The sequence below is a fragment of the Equus przewalskii genome, chromosome 15, assembly GCF_037783145.1.
Source record: "Equus przewalskii isolate Varuska chromosome 15, EquPr2, whole genome shotgun sequence".
NCBI classification, from domain to species: Eukaryota; Metazoa; Chordata; class Mammalia; order Perissodactyla; family Equidae; genus Equus; species Equus przewalskii.
In genome coordinates, this window is record NC_091845.1 from 54,572,288 (window position 1) to 54,591,678 (window position 19,391).

Below are 19,391 nucleotides of genomic sequence, written 5' to 3' on the forward strand. Positions count from 1 at the left end.
CACTTGAAGACACACACACACTGATAGCTAAACGATTATTGAGCATGTACTATGTGCAATTCTATGTTGAGAACGTTACCTCACTTTATCCTCACCATAACCAGTTAGGTATTATCTCACACCCACTGTATATATGAGGAAACGGAGGTTTACAGAGGTTATATAAGTTCTCATACAAGTCATAAGTATTTGAGCCAAAATTCAAATCCAAACTATCTCTAATTTTGTATGCTTCACAATGCATTATAAATGAAACAAAAAGAGAGTGATTTTTAAATTAAGTATTATTAAAGTTATCTGAAAACATGTAAAAGTATTCTTTTGCAAAAATCAGAGATGTATAGAATCTGTTTTCTGACATAAATGCTTTGTAACCATATATTGGTTGGTTATTACTGCTTAACAAACACCTCAAAACTCAGTGGCTTTACAAGACGTGCAAGCAACCCAAGTGCCCACTGACTGATGACTGGGTAAAGAAGATGGAGTATACGTATATATAACAGAATACTACTCGGCCATAAAAAAAGACAAAATCGTTCCCTTTGCAAGAACATGGATGGACCTTGAGGGTATTTTGTTAAGCGAAATAAGCCAGACAGAGAAAGACAAACGCCATATGATTTCACTCATATGTGGAAGATAAACAAATACGTGGACAAAGAGAACAGATTAGTGGTCACCAGAGAGGAAGGGGGTTGGGGGATAGGCATAAGGGGTAAAGGGGCACATATATATTATGACTGACAAATAATAATGTACAACTGAAATTTTACAGTGTTATAAACTATTACGACCTCAATAAAATTTTAAAAAAACATCATTCTGAGAAGGGATCTGTAGGCTTCCCCAGGCTACCAAGGGCATACAACAAAAGCAAAAACAAACAAACAAACAAAAAAACCTCAGTGGCTTTAACAAAACAAGTGTTTATTATTGTTCATGCATTGTGTGTCAGCCGGTGTTTGGCTGACGCAGGCTGGGCTGGGCTGGACAGTTCTCCTTGCACTGGGGGCCTCGGCTTGTCTGGGGCCCAGTTTTGCTTCAGCCTGCAGTGGCTGGGGTGACCGTGCTCCACATGAGTCTCATCTTCCTCCTGGGACCAGGAGCTGCTCAGAGCATGCTCTTCTCACGGTGATAGATAGAGGTGCAAGAGGGGAAAGCCCCACCGGGTGAGTCCCTGCTTGTGTGACATCAGGGCAAGTTACCTGGGCAAACCCAAAGTCAGGGGATGAGGAAATTTACTCCGGTAAGTGGAGGTAAGGGCAGGTGCAAAGTCAATGGTGTCTCATTTAGAGTCTAATTAGACAAGCAGAACTACTATGAGAGACATAGACTAAGGGATTCATTCTAGGGATTAAAATTTATGCAATTGTGGGAGCTGGTTAAGAAGTCAAGGTAGGGATCTTACCTCTGTATCTGGTGTTGAGCCTGAGGTAATCAGGGCCAGCAGTTGGGAAGGAAGGTTAGACATACCGTGGTAAGAGAAAGACCAGCTGGAACCCATGTCAGTCTCTAACTGTCTCCAAACACGAGGACGTGAGTGACTTGCAGGAGAAGCTGGTGCTGTCCTGGCTCTGGAGCTGCAGAAGGTGGAAGGTTTCCAACAGGAGCTGGAGGAGCTGCGGGGTGGCTGCGGCTCCCTGCCCACAAGGGGAGCCAGCAGGTCAGTGAGAATGTGTAGGAGCCGCAAGAGTGCCAACCTACACCCACTTTCAGAATATAAAAACATGGCTGCTGTTTCACTTCCCTTCTCCAAAACATACAAATTTTTCTTGTGGCAAACTTAATCCAGGACCAGACAGAGAAGACCATTTTGGGAAATGTACCTCCAGCTTAGCTCAGGTGACAAAACAAAGCTGCCACACATGGAAAAGGGAGTTGATTCAGGCAGCGATAAAATATTGAGGCCAATAATGCAAATGACCACAAACAGTAACTGCAGAGGAACTGACACTGCATGAGAGGAGTAATTGCATGCCACTGCCAATTCTTGCTTATTGAAACTGAAGATTTCAATGCCCCTCATCAACTTTATAAATCATGCTTCTCCTCGCTCCAGAGAAAGCAATAAATGTGGATTATAGCAGGGCTGTTAGACACAAAAGGGCAAGTTAGATGGTAAAATGATAAGAAATAGGCCCACAGGTAGAAGATTACAGTGCTGTTGACAATTCATATGATGCTTATTGACTATGTCATATCCTTGCCGTGAGTAAAGAGAAAATAAGAGCCACCTTATTTAGGTTTATCCTTGGTGAGAGTTACACAGAAACAGCTGGAGAAAGTGAGGCAGAAAAATGATATATGACCAAGAAACAATAAGGCATTGAGGAAAGAGCACTGGATTAGGGATCTGGAGATCGGGGTCCCGTTCCTGATAGACCACAACTGGTCATACAACTCTGAGTAAGTAAGTGATTGCATCTTGATTTCCTCATCTGTAAGTGGAGGGGTTGGACCAAATAAATCTCTGGCTGCTGTCTCTACCTCATGAGCCAAATAAGACCTTAGACTATCCCTGTGACTTCCACTCTCCTACGTGCTGCCATGTTTCTCTGTCTCATCTTTGCAGCTGCCTGCTTAGACTTCGGTGCAGGGGCACAGATACCCAAATTAGATACCCAAGTACTGGATTCTCTTGCTAGAAAAGCTGCCATATAATTTTGCTTAGTACAATTTACCTTGTTTATGTCTGTTTCTCCACTCTCTTTTCCTGACTCAAAGAGGTATGGATATGGGGATATGTGAATTCTGCTCCTCTTGGAATAAGCCAATGGCTCAAAACAAGATATTGTGCTAATTTTTTCTTCCTGGCATTGAGAAGAACAAATCAACTGAGGGGGAGGGAAGAAGGATGGTTATATGATGTTAGGCGTGAAAAGGGGTTGAGGTGGCATGTTGGAGGAGAGATGAGGGAAAATCAATCCTTGCAAAATATAACACTTCTGTAATTCACAAGCAAAACTTTTCTGCATTGGAGCACAGAGAGTGGCGCACATGTGACAATGCGTATCTCTCCAGCTGCGACTATTTTTTTTTTAATCGAAAGTTTTTAAGATGGGGGAATGCATTTATAGCCCTGCTCTGATTTAGGAACTGAGAGCTATAGAATCCGAATTGGATTGCCCAGTTAACCCCTGCTCTGAAGGACCACCGCAGAGTGCGAATAAAATGAACAATGTTGTTCACGCATTGTACCATGGGCGGAGCTAGCTCCAAATAGCCCTACAAGTTACCCCGGGTTACCTGTGCAATGAGCCGCCTGGGACCAGGACCTCCTTTCTCCTGCTGGAAGAGGCTATATCTAAGATCAGCTTCCTATAGGACCAGGACCTTACATCATCTCAAGAGCCAAATTTTCCACAGAATCAGAGCAGCTGGCTTCCTCAGACAGCTTCTATAAACAGCTGGCATCCCAAATCCAGGCTGCTTGGTAATAAATATTCTTTATCCTCCTTCCCCCTCACTCCAGCAATGTGAAAATAGACAGACAAAACGAGGGAAGGGCTACTTCCTGTGGAACAAAGCCCACATTGTGTCTAGCAGGCGTCACGGCTGTATTCATTAGAAAATATACACCAAGACCCAGTTACACATGCAAGAAATCTATTGGGGATAATGTCTTTGAAAAGTAAGTGGAGAGGAATCAGCAGAGAAAGACTTCAGACCACAATGTGGACCTGACATCTGTGTCAAGAAAGGAGGAAGGCAAGCAGATTTGGGAGGGAGAACCTCAGACAGGTGTTGTACTCACTTGTGGAGTAAAGAGCTTAATACAGGCATGGAAAAAGGCAGCCCCTGTGAGGTTTTCGCCAGGATGAAATGGGATTAGCTTTGTAGTTCGTATAATCTTCTTCACAGGAGAATGAATTTCAGTATCGTTGGCAATTCCAGCTGCTTTCAAAGCACTGTTTTCTTATAACGGGAGTTGTGCCATCGTTTCCCAAACTCAACACAAGTTCATTTGTCTTTGACTTATGTGCTTGATGGATAATCTTTAGTTTATCATATTTATAATTTCCGAATGGTGGTGGCAGATTGATCTTAAAGAAACATCTTGCTTCAGAAATACTATAAATCCCTTTGCAGTTTCGTCCAAATTAACTCCATGATATATTACAGATTTGAAATTGCGATGTTCAACAGAACGAAGAGGTGACCTGTAGTGGTCACTTCTTCAGAAGCCACGTGAAGAAGTTCTTTTTGATCCAGCAATTTCATTTATTGGTAGGTACCCAGGGAATCTGCAGGTACGCAAGGAGAACGGCACCCAGCGTCCCCTGCTGTACCTCTGAGATAGTCTGGGCCAGCACAAAGATTGCCCTTAGAAAAGTTCCACGCTAGGCAAAAATGACCAAGTCCTAGTACCTGTGTGACGTCATTGGCTGGGAGGTGCTCAACAAGTGTGGTCTTCCTGTAGATCCCAGAGACCCTAGAAGAGGAGGCTGTCAGCTAGCTGCACTCCTCGCGGTAGCTCTCTCTTGAGTGAAGTCTGAGAGGTACCCATCCCTGGCTGCCTTTAGATAGGCATGCCGTCTTGGCATGCCTTTAGATAGGATAATGAAAGATGAGTACAGTATGAATTTCTGTATTGCTGACCCTGCCCTTGTGAGTTTTCCCTTTCTTCAATCAAATCTATTCCTTAATCTTCATGATGTGACCTTATAAAATTGGTCCTGAAGTTTGATGCATAAGTTGGGTGGAGGTGGGAGACCCAGCCACTTATTACAATGTGATGAACCCATGTAAGAAGACCACCTCTCCTTATTTCCCTGCTATCCAGGTGCCACTGTGGGGATTCTGTGGCTGGGGAGGAGAAGCCACAGTGCATGGTTGTGCCCACAAACACCAGTGGTCAGCTGGGCCTCTTGGGCTTTAAAAATACTCTCACAGTTCATAGAACATGCTGCTCAATAAATGTTAATTGAGTTGAATAATAGCATGTGTTTTTAGCAGTCACAAAGATGGTCATCTTCAGTAAAATGACATCTTTTTTATACATATATATCTCCACATATTTTTTTTTTAGGAAGATTGGCCCTGCGCTAACGTCTGCTGCCAATCCTCCGCTTTTTTGCTGAGGAAGACTGGCCCTGAGCCAACATCTGTACCCATCTTCCTCTGCTTTATATGTGGGACACCTACCACAGCATGGCTTGACAAGTGGTGCATAGGTCTGCACCTGGGATCTGAACCAGCGAACCCTGGGCCACCGAAGCAGAATATGTGAACTTAACTGCTGTGCCACAGGGCCAGCCCCCAAATGACCTCTTTTTAAGAACAATTTGCACAGAATCTATAAGAGCAATTAGCAGGTGAGTTTCCACTGTGTTTAGAAAAGCACTGTTGCTCATGGTCTCCAGAGACAGAGTAGAGTAGAGTGTCTTGATGGTTATTATTGCAAAACAGTGCTTTTTGGGTTTTTTTGTGTGTGTGTGAGGGAGAGTGGCCCTGAGCTAGCATCCATTGCCAATCCTCCTCTTTTTGCTTGAGGAAGATTGTTACTGAGCTAACATCTGCGCCAATCTTCCTCTGTTTTATGTGGGATGCCACCACAGCATGGCTTGATGAGCAGTGCTTGATGAGCAGGATCCAAACCTGCAAACCCCAGGCTGCCAAAGTGGAATGCACGAACTTAATCAACTTATAAGCAACATCAGAAGAAAAAGGTGAGCAGAGTACTATGGAATCCCACTTCTATAATTTTAAGCAGGCCATGAAGTTTCAAGTACGTGCCTCCATCTATCACCCAACTTGATGTTTGAACTTGGTACTAGATGTTGTTTGACAACCAATATTCCCTGTCCGGTCCTTCTAACTCTCCTCTGTACTTCAGGGGCTACAAGTCTATGAACTATACTTCCCAGAACCTCTTGTTTCCAGCCCTGTGGATATCATTTACATTCTGTCAATGAGAGGCACTTACAGAAAGGGGGAGTGGAAGTGGAAGCCATTTTCTCCTTCCTCTAGTAGTGGCAGCAGATGGTCATATGGGCTTTGCATATACACAATTTAATTTTTGCAGTGGCTTTTGAGTTTTTCTGATATTCACCTGACTCAGGGCTACAGAGGAGCTGGGAAGTTAGCAGTGAGGTTCAACCTGTTACTGACCCTGCGTGACAGCAGCGTTTCTCTGTCTTCTGAGACTATAATCCTAGCAGTGAAACTGAAAGCTAATGCCTGCTTCCTGCCTGTAACTTTGCCAGCCCTTTCAACAGTTTTGTGATCACCAAATTCTCTGTATTAGACCTTATGTCCTTTGAAATACCTCAACTGGTCTCAGTTTTCCTGAATGACAGAGACTTGTCCAGGACATCTTCTCCTAGGAATTCTCCATCTCTATGTTGACCAACATCAGAAATTTCACAGAACACTCTAAATCATAAGCAATGATTTAATTCTGGGGCAGCTATGACTGTGAGCAATGTCTTTCTTAGATCAAGCCCACTTCTGCCTCCTTGTAATTCTCCTTTGATGTAGTTCTACCACTTGCAACACTTCAGAACTAATGTGATCCTTCTTCCACGTGACGGTCATTCAGATATTTGAAACAGCTTTTTATTTCCCTCTACTTTCTAACCACCTGCCCACTATTCTATTCTCCAGGCAGAATGACCTTGATTTCTCTGTCATTTCCTTATCATCCTGCAGTGTCCCCTATATCTACAGCCTTTGAAGAATGAGTTGTCCAGTTATATGTTTAACTCTGATTTCTTTAGTTAAAATATTTCCTCCACGTTCTAGCCAACACTTGATGCTTTGGGGAGGAAATTATGTGCAGAATGAAGTAACCCATAAACCAAATCAGTTAATAAGATAGATATGGAAAAACAAACTGTAATGAAGATGGCAGTCAATGAATAATATCTATAATATATAAAGAGTTCTTACAAATTGACAATAAAAACAATTAGAATAAAATCCAAAATATACTTATAAATAATTAATAAAAGATATAATCCAAATGGCTGACAAACATAAAATAATATTCTCAAGTTCAACTAGTAGTCAGGTAAATAAAAAAAAAAATAACACAGAGATATCCTTTCACACCCATCAGACTGAGAAAATGACTAAAAGAATGATAACAGAGATTTATAGTGGGAATATGGGTAAAATTTTGCACCCATACTTTTAAAAATAATGCAAAAATGAGTATTAACACATTTCCAGAACATGCATTCTGGCAATACCTATTAAAATAAAACTCACATAACCTTTGACCTAAAATTCCACTCCTGGAAATCTACCCCTAGAAACACAATATATATTGGTATTATAGATTTTACACCTTTCAAAAAAATTAATTCAAAATGCATCATTGACCTAAATGTAAATTGTAAAACTATATCACTTTTAGAAGATAACATAGGAGAAAATCTAGTTGATCTTGCATTTGATGGTGAGTTTTTAGATACAACACCAAAAGCATGATCCATAAAAGAAAAAGTTGATAAGTTGGACTTAATTAAAATTAAAAATTTCTGCTCTCTGAAAGGCACTGTTAAGAGAATGAAAAGAGGAGCCACACACTGGCAGAAGATATTTGCAAAATATATAACTGATAAAAGGTTTATATCCAAATATATACCTGATAAAGGATATACAGAGAACTCTTAAAACAGTAAAAAGAAAACTATCCAGTTAAAAAGTAGGCAAAAAGATCTGAACAGACACCTCGCTGAAGAAGATATACAGACGACAAATAAGCATATGAAAAGATGCTGAACATCATATGTCATTGGGGAATTCCAAATTAAAACAACAATGAGATACCACTATACCTATTAGAATGGCAAAAATCCAAAACACCAACATCACCAAATATTAGCAGGGTTGAGGAGCAACAGGAACCCTCATTCATTGCTGATGGAAACGCAAAATAGTACAGCCACTTTGGAAGACAATTTGGTAGTTTCTCACAAAACTAGATATAGTCTTGCCATACAATTTAGCAATTGCACTCCTTGGTATTAATTGAAAACTTAGGTCCACACAAAAATGTTTATAGCACTCAAATATTTACAGAAGCTTTATTAGTAATTGCCAAAAACTAGAAGCATGTCCCTCAATAGGTGAATAGATAAACTGGTACAGCCACACAATGGAATATTACTCAATGGTAAAAAGAAATGTGTTATTAAGCTAGGAGAAGACATGAAGGAGCCTTAAATGCATATTGCTACGTAAAAGAAGCCAGTCTGAAAAAGCTAGATATTGCATGATTCCAACTATATAATATTCTGGAAAAGGCAGAACTAGAGAGAGAGTGAAAAGATCAGTGGTTGCCAGCAGTTCAAGGGGTCGGGGGAAGGGATGAAGAAGTGGAGCACAGGGGATCTTTAGGGCAGTGAAACTACACTGTATGGCACTATAACGGTGGATACATGACATCATGCAGTTGTCAGAAGCCACAGACCTGAACAACACAAAGAGTGAACCCTAATAAGAAGTTCAGACTTTAGTTAATAATGTATCAACATTGGCTCATGAATTGTAACAAATGTACCACACAAATCCAAGATGTTAATAATAAGGGAAATTGTGTACGCAGGGAAGGGGGAGGTATATGGGAACTCTGTATCATCTGCTTAGTTTTTCTGTAAACCTAATTTTTTTAAATAAAAGAGCATGCATGTAATTTCATTCATTTTTCATATATGATTATGTCTATATGTGAATATGTGTTATATAATATATAAATATATATTATATATATAAAAATTAAATTAAAAAAGAAAAAATAAACCAGCTAGGTGGTGTTATTGACTCCAATCTCTAGATAGGTGAATGGAATTATTCTCACTTAGTTAAAAAGTGAAGTCCATCCCAATCTGACCTAAAGCTCATCTTCTCTGATGTGCTGACAGTATCTTAATTTCTGTAGCACTTTAATGCTTGTATTTCTGTGTTACACTTTTGGCACTTAAAACAAGTCTTCTGCCTTTATTCTTTGATGTTTCATGATGTTAATCTTCTCTTACTGAATGGACTGGTAATGATGACCAACTACTGTGTGTCTGGCATTCTTCTAAGCGTGTTACCTCTGTTGGCTCATGTAATCCTCACAGCCATCCCATAAGGTAAACAATGCTTCAGCTCTGTTCTCCAGGAGAGACTGAAACCTGGCGAGTTTACTGAAGGCTATTCAACCAGTAAACCGCCAAGCTGGGCCTAACCCCCAGGAAGCTTGGTTTCCCAGGCCACAGAGCACTGCCTCAGATCAGTGGTTCTCCATCTTTACAATGACCTGGGGCACTTGATAAGCATTTAGACATCTGCTCCTGTCGTAGATATGATTCAGTGGGGTAGGGTAGATCTAGAAATTTGAGATTTTGACAGACACCCCAGGTGATGCAAATGTATGATTTGGGGAGCATTCTTTGAGAAACCTTATAAAGGAGAAGAAATAGGCACTAAAGAAAAAGCAGAGTTGAAGAGAAATGTGGCTGTACCATCGGCCCCAGAAGCAGCAGTATTGGAGAAATAAATTGGACTTGCAGAAATCAGTGGAACTTTGCATCTGAATTGCATAACAATTAAATCCTCCCCATGGCTGATAGGATGATCCTGCTAAAGAGGCTGCTTCGACAAAGGAGGCAACATTAATGCCGAAGACACGGGATTTATGACTGTGAGACCGCTCCTGGCCCAACCATGAGAGGATCAGGGAGAAGACAGCAAAGCTCAGCAGTCAGGTGTCAGTGATTCCTTTTGTGGTGACAGTCGCTGAGTGTTCTGACAGCCTTGTAGCAACGCTCAGGAATCCATGCTCCCCATGGCCTATGTCAGCTGCCTCCAATACACCCAGACAGCAACAACAATTTGTTTTCTGACATAATGAGGTTTCCATTTTGTGGCTGGACATTAAAGAGGAGGGAAATACATGTGAGGTCTCTGGAAGGAGCAGCTCTTGGCATTAAGCAGGCAGCCAACTGGACATTGGCGTGCAGTGGGCCAGAGCGTGCCCAAGGATGCCGTTTTGAGGAAAGAAAGTGGTGGCTGAGCAAATAAGGGGGCAATGTCAGCAGGCCAGAGGCCTGGGAGTTCCTCTGTTCTTGTCCATCCATCTGTTCTTGTCTGCTCTCCACGACAGCCTCTGGTTGGCCAGAATTCCTCGACCTCTTTCTAGGAACTTGGATCTTCTAAAAATCTCAAGAACAACGGAGCTGATAAAAATCCAGAAGCCCAGGCTATAACCCATCCCAGGTAAGTCAGAATCTCTGTTGATCCAGGCATCAGACTATTTCAAAACTTTCCAGGTGATACCAATGTGCATCCAAATTTGAGAGCAAGCCAGTGGTAGGGCAATCTTGCCAAAGACAGTTCAGGCTACCTCTTTTCAAAACAATTAGGAAACTGTTACATAATGTTTAACATAAAAAATAATGTTGGTGCGGAATGAAGCAGGAGCGTCTTCTGAGAACAATGTGGGAAGGGATGGGGGTAGTGAGGAGAGAGGCTGAGTAGTGACATAGTTGTCATGGGAAGCTGCAGAGACAGCCTGGTGGAGAAGCACAGTGGATTCCCCCATTTAGGTTTCTGATTATGAATAAAGTCAAACCAATGACATTCCTAAAAAAAAAATAATAATAACAATGTTGGTATTTAAAATCATGTCTATCTTAAAAGGAGAAAGAATCCTATTTAATCAGTAGGTCACAAACCGCCTGGTTGTTCATTATCATTATCTTGGTAAATTAGAAAAACAATGTTCAGGCCCCACCCCAGAACAATGAAATCAGAATCTCAAGGTGTGGGTCCTGAGTGTACATAATTTTTTTAAAGCTCACCAAGTGATTCCCCAGGTGAATATCAAAGCGGAGAGCAACTGTGTGGATCGGAAGATGCTCCTCTTGGGAGTTCTACTGATCTTAGTGCTGCTGAAGGCGTGGGTCCTGTGGACCAGGAGACCATGTTAGTGGGCTTTGGATATGTGAAGCAAAAGCTTAGCTAGGATCTCACCTCCCTGGGCTTGAGTGCACAAGAAATGTATACCACCCCGTGTTGGCTAAGGGTGATGTCTGGGAGCAAAACTGGATACAAAATGCTAAGATAGTTTCTTTTCCTTTTGCCACTTTAAAGCTGCCGATTCATTACTCTCTTGGCTTCAGTTTTTCTGACTAAAGGTCTGTAATATCTCCTCTCTTCCCTTCCTGATGTCATTTGTCTTTTGTTCCCAACTGTCTACAGGACTTTCTCTTTGGTTCCCAGCAGCGTGACTATAAAGTGCTTTGGTGGCGTTTTCTTTGTCTTTACCTGCTTAGGGTTCTCTGAGCTTTTTGTATGTGGTTTGATGTCTCCATCAGTTTTGAAAAATTTTCAGCCTTTATCTCTTCAAATACTTCTTTGGCTCCATTCCTCTGTCCTCACCTTCTGCACCTCCAGTTACATGTATGTTAAAGCATTTGATATTGTTTCATAGATCTTAGATACCCTTTCCATTTTTTCATATTTTTTCTCCATGTATTTCAGTTTGATGATTTCTCTTGATTTGTTAGGGCGGTAGTGATGGTGTCTTGTGAGCTCCCTGCTTCTCCAAGGATTCCTAAACCCCACATGTGTCAGGGAAGTGACGTAACATTTGGATTTCAAGGGGTGTGTGCCCCAGGACAATGGCTGGTACAGACCCATGAACAGTAATAAAAACTAACTCCTAACTAGCACATGTTATGCGCCAAGCACTGTTCTTTGCATTTTACAGATCTTAAGTCATTTAATCCTCTCAATAACCCTACAAGGTAGATACTATTATTCTCACTGTACAAAAGAAGAGACTGAGACACAGAGAGGGTAGGTAGCTTACAGAAGTTCTCACAGCTAGTAAGTGGCAGAGGCAGGATTTGATCTCAGGTGGTCTTACTCCAGGCTTTCAACTCGATGCCTCGGCATCGCATAGGAGCTCAGTACCTTTGCATAACCTGGAGAGTGGGGAGACTCTCTACAGGATGACTGAGGTTGATTTTCCTGTCAGCTCAATAGAATGAGAACTTAAAGGTAGTGTCAGGATGGTCTGTTCTATCAGAGAGAGCTAAGAATCATCCCAACCACCAGGGGAGGTCCCCCAAGCAGGAGATGAGAAGGTCTCTGGTCTCCTGGAGGGGATATGGCAATGCCGAGAGCTGCTTTTCTGGTCTAGGCAAGCTGGAACCTGGGCTCTGCCAAGGCAGAGGTCTTAGGGTCTGAGTAGAAGCTCTTGCCCAGCCAGGGCTGTCTTGAGGATGGTGAGAAATGTCAGCCGATGTGGGTGTGAGGACTTGGCTGGGATTCCAAAGATAGACGTGGTTCCAAAAAGATAGAGTAATGGATGCAGGTGAAAGGCAGGGGTGGCTGGAGCTTGGAGAGAATTCTCAGAGCCAGAGGAATGAAGGGAAGGGAGACTTTTACTGGATGCTCGCAGCCAAAGCCAGAAGAAGGAGTAGGGCTGTTAAAGGTGGGGAGTTGTTTCAGATAGACAAGAGGGAGGCGTCTTCTTTTCTAGGAGAGGTCAGGGAGAGGAAGTGGGTTTTGAGAACAGGAGCCAGAGAATAGAGACAGAACAGTAAGCTCAGTTGGAAGCTTGTTGGAAGGAGGTATGGAAGAATCGCTGGGTGTCTCAGGCCAGGATCCCTCCTGGGGACTCAGAGGATGCTGACCTTGCCTGCGATGAAAGAGGCTTGTAGGCTTATGAGCCAGAAAGGCCCTATCCATTTGACCTGTCATCCGAAGTTGAGTTTATCTACCTTGCAGCATATAAACCTGAAGTGTAAGTCCATGAAGAATCAGCCAAATTCAAAAATATTCCTCAGCTTGGCTGTAAATCTCAAATCTGGGGATATACCCAGCGGCCCCACTGTGATGCTAAAGCTAAATGATACATTGAGTCCTTAGCCTGGAATACTATGATTTTTCTGTCTCAGACAGGTGTTCATTAAAGGTCACTTGGCAACCCCTGAAACACAGTCTTTCACACCTTAATAGCTGAGAGCTTGAACTCGTTTCCTCTGTCATTGCTCTGGATTTTGGCCTCAGGCTTAAAGTGGCGGAGGTGGAAAAAAATGACTTGGTGCTTGGTAGTTTTTTTTTTATTATAAAAGTGATTGATGGTTGTTCAAAATGTGAAGAAAATATAGAAAAAATGGAAGTGTAAAAGCATTCCCAGGCCAGTCCACCCACCATATTTAGATATTGCTAATGTTTCAGTATTTTCCTTCCAGCCTTGTTTTCTACATGCAGAGATTTTTCTAACTTAGTTAAGATCACGCTGGATACATGATTTTGTAGCTTGAATTTTTAATTTAACACTATGTCATAAGCATTTTCCAGATACGCATTTTTTTAACTTCTAATTTGAAAAATTTTTAAACCACAAAAATAGTACAATAAACATCCATTTATCCTTCACACAGATTCACTAATTGTTAATATTTTGCCACATTTGCATTATCTCTATCTCTGTTACATATACAATATTATTAATATTATTATTTTTCTTTTTCTGAATCATTTGCGATTGAGTCAAAGACTTTATGATCCTTCATTCCTAAATATTTCAGCAAGTATCTCCTAAGAACAAAGACACTCTCATATAATCACAATGCAATGATCAAATTTATGGTATTTAATATTGATACAATAGAATTATCTAATAAAAATTCTTTTTTTTTCTTTTCTTTATGGATTGGCACCTGAGCTAACAACTGTTGCCAATCTTCTTTGTTTTTCTACTTTTTTCTCCCCAAATCCCCCCAGCACATAGTTGTGTATTTTCAGTTGTGGGTCCTTCTAGTTGTGGCATGTGGGACGTCGCCTCAATGTGCCCTGACGAGCAGTGCCTTGTCCGCGCCCAGGATCCGAACCAGTGAAACCCTGGCCCGCCGAAGCAGAGCACGCAAATTTAACCACTTGGCCACGGGGCCAGCCCCAATCTAATAAAAATTCTTGTTCAAGTTTTTCCAATTGCTTCAACTAATGTCTTATATAGCAATATTTTTCCAAATTGGATTCTATCAAGGATAATACATTGAATTAACAGACATGTCTCCTTGATCTCCTTTAATCTTAACAGGCTCCTCAGCTGTCTTTTGATTTGTATGAATTAACATTTTGCTGAGTATAGGCCTGTGGTTTAGTTGAATGAGTCTCAATATTTGTCTGTATCTATGTATTAGAGCCCACGAGGTGTACATAGTATAGTTTGCCTAAAGATTTAAGCATAAATTTTCTAGAAGCTTTCAATTGTTTTCCAGTATAAATAAAGTCATGATGAACTCTTACTTAAAGCATTGTAGGGAATGTTCCTTTAAGAAAGGGTCTCCAGGGTCAAATTACTGGATCAAAGAGTGTGGACGTTTGGAAAGTCCTTGCCTCCTTGCTAAATTGCTTTCCAAAAGGGTTGTGCTGCCCTATAATGGTGCTTGGAGATGCCTGCTTGAGTTTCTTGTTTGAAATAAGCTCTCTGTGTTTCACAGCATGAGTCCAGCTCATTTAGGCCAGAAGTTGCAAACCTACAGGGGTCATCAGGTACTAGAAATGAGTGAAGAGGGCTCGGTTGGCATTGGGCTGAATGGCACAGTATCTCTAGGGAGCAGCGGCCCCTCACCTCCAGCTAATTGTTGCCAGTGCAGAAAAACTGTTGCTGACTCAATGTTGTCCAATCTTCCGATTTTTCAAAGGAAGCAGGAAATCTAGATTTTTATTACAATTTTCCATTTTAAAACATTGGCAGTTAATGAAAACATTTTTTTAAACCTTGTGTAAGTGAAACAAAACACAACTGTGGGATGGATGGATCTTGGAAACTGCCAGTTCATAGCTGTGCTCTAGATTTTTCTTAAAACTTCTACATTGTTCGAAATTTCTTTTCTTCTTGGCATCCTATTGACTCTTGTGTTCCAGGCTCTAGACTTCCAGTGTTCCTTCCCTAATCTCAGCCCATTGCACTATACTTCATCTTTTGTGTGTATTCTTAATAATTAAAAACTGCCCCTGAGCCCTAATCTCTGTCTCCTTGTGGTTAAAGTCATAAAATGATGATCATAAAATAACGATTAGAGAGATAGGAGGCATTAGAATGTGTCTGTCATTTCACCTTATCCAGAGAAGTGAATACCCTACTTAGAGTCACATGTGGTCAAGGCAGTCAAAGACTTGGATTTGGTTCTCTTGAAACCCTGTGTGACAGAGACATTTACTGCAAGGTTAATATGAATCTACTCTTTCACATTTCCCAGTCCCATTGCAGGGAGTCTGGGTCATGTGACTAGTTCTGATGGATGTGCTATGAGTACAAGTGATATGTGTCACCTCCACAGAGAAGCATTGAGGAGCCAGTGTGTGGTTCCCCCCTCCCCACCACCTCCAGGGCTCTTCCCCTTCGTATGTGACTGCAGCAGCATTTTTGAGTCCCTGCTTGGAGAATGGCTGCCTGGGGACTGGCTAAGGATTGTAACACAGAGGATTTACTGATTTGCCCTATTCCTGTCATTGACACAGGGAGGAAATGGGTGGGGTATGTGCTCTCTCCAACTCAGGGTCCACCCTGCAGAATGGGCATAAGGAGGAGAGCAAAATTTCATGATAACTCAAGACTAAATTTGCCCAATGTCATAATACATTTTTTTGGAATTTACCTGTGGATATTCAAAATAACCCCTTGAATTAAATCAGGCATCAATATCTCAATTCTGCAGAAAAGGAAACTGAGGCTAAAGACTTGTCCAAGGGTCTGTCTGACTCCAAAGCAGCTTGTTTTTCTATTACATCCTCTTGAGCAGAAATTCGATGAGTGCAGAGCACAGGCCCTAGTAGAACTAATTAGTAGAAAATTAGAGACATCCTTCTTCATTCTAACACAATCCCAGGGCAAAGCCTACCATTACTTTTGTTTATTTGTTTTTAATTATGAAAGTAAAAGAAAGTACATGAAGAGAAAAAATGAGAGTAATATAAACCCTCAAGAGCCATGTTTTTCATTTGCTTAAGGAATTCCAGTTCTTTCCCCAGATGATGTTCCCGGGAGTCAGGAAAGTAAAGCCTGGATTCCTTTAATATCTTAAAGCAAACTAGAAAATACATCATGTTATTTCTGATAACACGTTTTCTAACTGTAGACAATTTATATACCCATACTTTACACAATTGTCATCTGCTCTTTTTCTTCTCTCAAAGAAAAGGTCAAGATCTCTCTCTACCTTTATAAACATTTGTAAGTCGTGCTCTTAGGTTATTATGAGAACTAAAAAGTTTAGGGCTTCACCTTTTCTCTTCAGTGTTGTCCAGTCTTCAGTTGAGAGAGAAGATAATTGAAAGAAAATTCTCCTTCTTTTCCTTTGAGCTCAGCACACCTCAAAATTCTTTCTAAAGTAATGAGTTTGCAAGGAGCCAGTCATTACCCATGTAGCAGGACACTCCAAAAGGCTGCACGTGACAGCCAGTGTAGCTGGAGGACACCCAGCATGACAAATCACAGAATGTGTTATAAGAGCACCATTTCCATATGACAGTTTTCTACTGCCATAAGTGGACTCCATGCCAGCTGGGATTTAGATCCCATTGAGGGACATTATGTCATTGGGGCACAGATGTCCAAGAGGCTCAGCAGACATCCACACGTGTTGGGAGTTGAGGACGAGGAATGCCATTTTGCACTGCTCTGACAGCACAGATCACCAGTTTGTGTAGGAGAGAAGCAAGAAACTTTGTGTTTGTAATGTAAGGCTGCTTGCAGATTTCATTTTAAGGGTATCCGTTTCTCCTTGTGGGCTTTGGTTTGCGATGATTGTGACAGATTCGATTATTGGTCAGCAAATATTCCCTACCTCTCCTGCCACCTCCATTGGAAGAATATATGTCCCTGTCCCAGTGGCATTGGGCTTGGCCACATGACTTGATGTGGCCAAAGAGGGTGGAAGTTGCAAGATGCAAGTTTCAAGCCTAGTCCTTAAGAGGCATCATATATTTCCCTTGTCCTTATTGCAAATCTACTATTACCATGAAAAAGACACGTCCTGGGTAGCCTGCTGGTCCCAGAGCAAAGAGAGAGACATGGGGCAGACTTGGACCTGACCATGGCCTATGGGCATGGCCCATCTCCAGGCATGTGAGTGAGAAATGAGTGCTCACTGCTGTGTGTTAGTGAGATTTTGTGATTGTGAGCCACATAGCAACAGCTCAGTGAGTGAAGTGTCTGTCTTTTCCTGACCCCACCATCTATGGATACAGACAGAGTCACAGTACAGATGCCATCTCATATTTTTTTCATTCTTATACCCACTTTTTCCCAAAGGCTCAACTCTATGCCCTGGATACGTCTGAAAACCTCTAGGGATGACTGGTATAATCACAAACCAGGTCAGAGCAGCTGCTCTCTTATGTCTTCCGGATATCCATGGCCTCCCGGTGGAAAGGAACAGGCATCATCAGTACACAAGCCTTGGGATGGGGCTATGTCCATGAAGAAGAGCTGAAAACGCCCCCGTCTTTGACCTACATGATATTTTGTCATCAGGGCCCCGAAGCAGTGCTCCACATGTCTGTGTGTCTTGGTAGGCTTGTAAAAGTAGATTCTCAAGTTTAGCAATATATCTACAGGCATGGCTTGCCTATGAGACTGCAATGTATAACTCTTACTGTCACCGCTTACTAATCCCATGACACTGGGCAAGGTGGTTTACCTCAGCAGAACTCAATTTTCTCATCTGCTAAATGGGAATAATTATGTCTACTATACGGGGCTATTGATAGTATCAAATGAGAGAATGCCTGCCAAGTGCCCAGAGTTGTAAATATTTACAGAATGATACTATCTTCTCTCCCCTGTTGAGATTCATAAAGGTAATAATTAATTGTGTCCCTCTTCCCACCCATTTCTAATCCAATTGAGGAAAACACTAGAGAGGCAGTTAGCACAGTGATCAAGAAGACAGACTCTGGAAGGAGTCGGCCTGGGTGTGACCTTGGACAGGTGACTTAACATTTCCCTGTCTCAGTTTCATCAGTGGGTTAGTGGGATAAAAGCAGTGCCCTCCTTGGATTAGTTTCCCATTGCTGCTGTAATGAATTGCCACAAACTTAGTGGTTAAAAACAATACAAATTGATTATCATATCGTTCTGGAGATTGAAGGTCTGAAATGGGCCTCCCTGGGCTAAAATCAGGGTGTTGACAGGGCTGTGTTCCTTCTGGCAGCTCTAGGGGAGAATCTGTTTTCTTGCCTTTTCCAGCTTCTAGAAGCCACCTGTATGCCATGGCTCATGAGTCCCTTCTTCCATTTTCAAAGCCAGCCACAGCAGATCAAGCCTTTCTCGTGTTGATGCACTCTGCAACTGACACTTTTGTCTCACTCTTCCCTTTTTAAGGACCCTTGTGAATACACTGGACCCACCTGGATAACCCAGGATAATCTTATTTTAAGGTCAGCTGATTCTCAGTCTTAATTCCTTAATTCTCCTTTTGTCAGGTAACTGAACATATTCACAGGTTTTGAGGATTAGGACGTGGCTGTCTTTGTGAGACCTACAACATACCTCATAGGGTTATAGGAGGATTGCATGAATTAATGTAGGAAAGCCATTTGGAACAGGGTTTGGCACATTGTAAGCATTATATAAGGGCTGGCTATTAATATTTTCACACAAAAGTCAAGAATATCAGTGTTGTTGCTTTAGAGCTAGATTCCAGAGCGTGAGATACAGACAACGGGCCAAATGGGTTTTCTGTATTTTCTCCTCTGAATTGAATTGACATATCAAATCATAGGCAGAATCCCTGGACACCTTCAGACCTTTCCCTGCAGGTGTGGATCCCACCTAAGGGCTTACTACGTGGAGAGAAGCGCAGGTGAGGACACAGAGAGAGACCTAAGAGAGCTCATGTGGCTGCAATGGTATTTTCCTATCTCACCAACCAGATACATTACTTGTTATCTTGTGGGGAGGAGCCAAAAGAAAAATACTTCTGGCAGAGGAGAAGAGCTTATATTACGGGTCAACAGAAATTCAGGGAGAGGAAGAAATGGCTCACTGTCATTGTCTCCATGGTCTATGAGGCCAGACTGGGAAAGAACCGCTCTCTATTTTCCCATCTCTTCATCCAGTTGCTGAAGACTGAACTTGCTCTTGCTCCTTTCAGGTGAGATAAAAGCTTTCATGCAAATCATTTCACTTAAATTGGCTTTTCTTGGGGTAGATCTGCTAGTTTCTTGGCCCAGACCCTGCCATTGCTGAACACTAGCTGTGACACGGCCTAGGTTCAAACTGAAATGCTTGAGACAAATGAAATGTAACATCAAAGTCTGGACTGCTGTAGACAAGATCTCTCTTTCTCTCTCTCCTGTCACTGCTTCTCTTTTATTAGTTGGATATATTTACCAGGATTTGTCGAAATACAAACTACACCCCACATCATGTT

At 41.8% G+C, this 19,391-nt stretch overlaps 1 long non-coding RNA gene across 1 annotated transcript; it reads right to left on the minus strand.

Annotated features, from left to right (window-relative positions):
- Window positions 1–909: 909 nt before the first annotated feature.
- Window positions 910–1,722, minus strand: LOC139075984 (uncharacterized). The gene is made up of 2 exons (XR_011527104.1): window positions 1,412–1,722; window positions 910–1,208 (listed from the first exon to the last, which is right to left on the minus strand). It is a non-coding gene; the product is annotated as an uncharacterized lncRNA (long non-coding RNA).
- Between the last annotated feature and the right edge of the window lie 17,669 nt (window positions 1,723–19,391).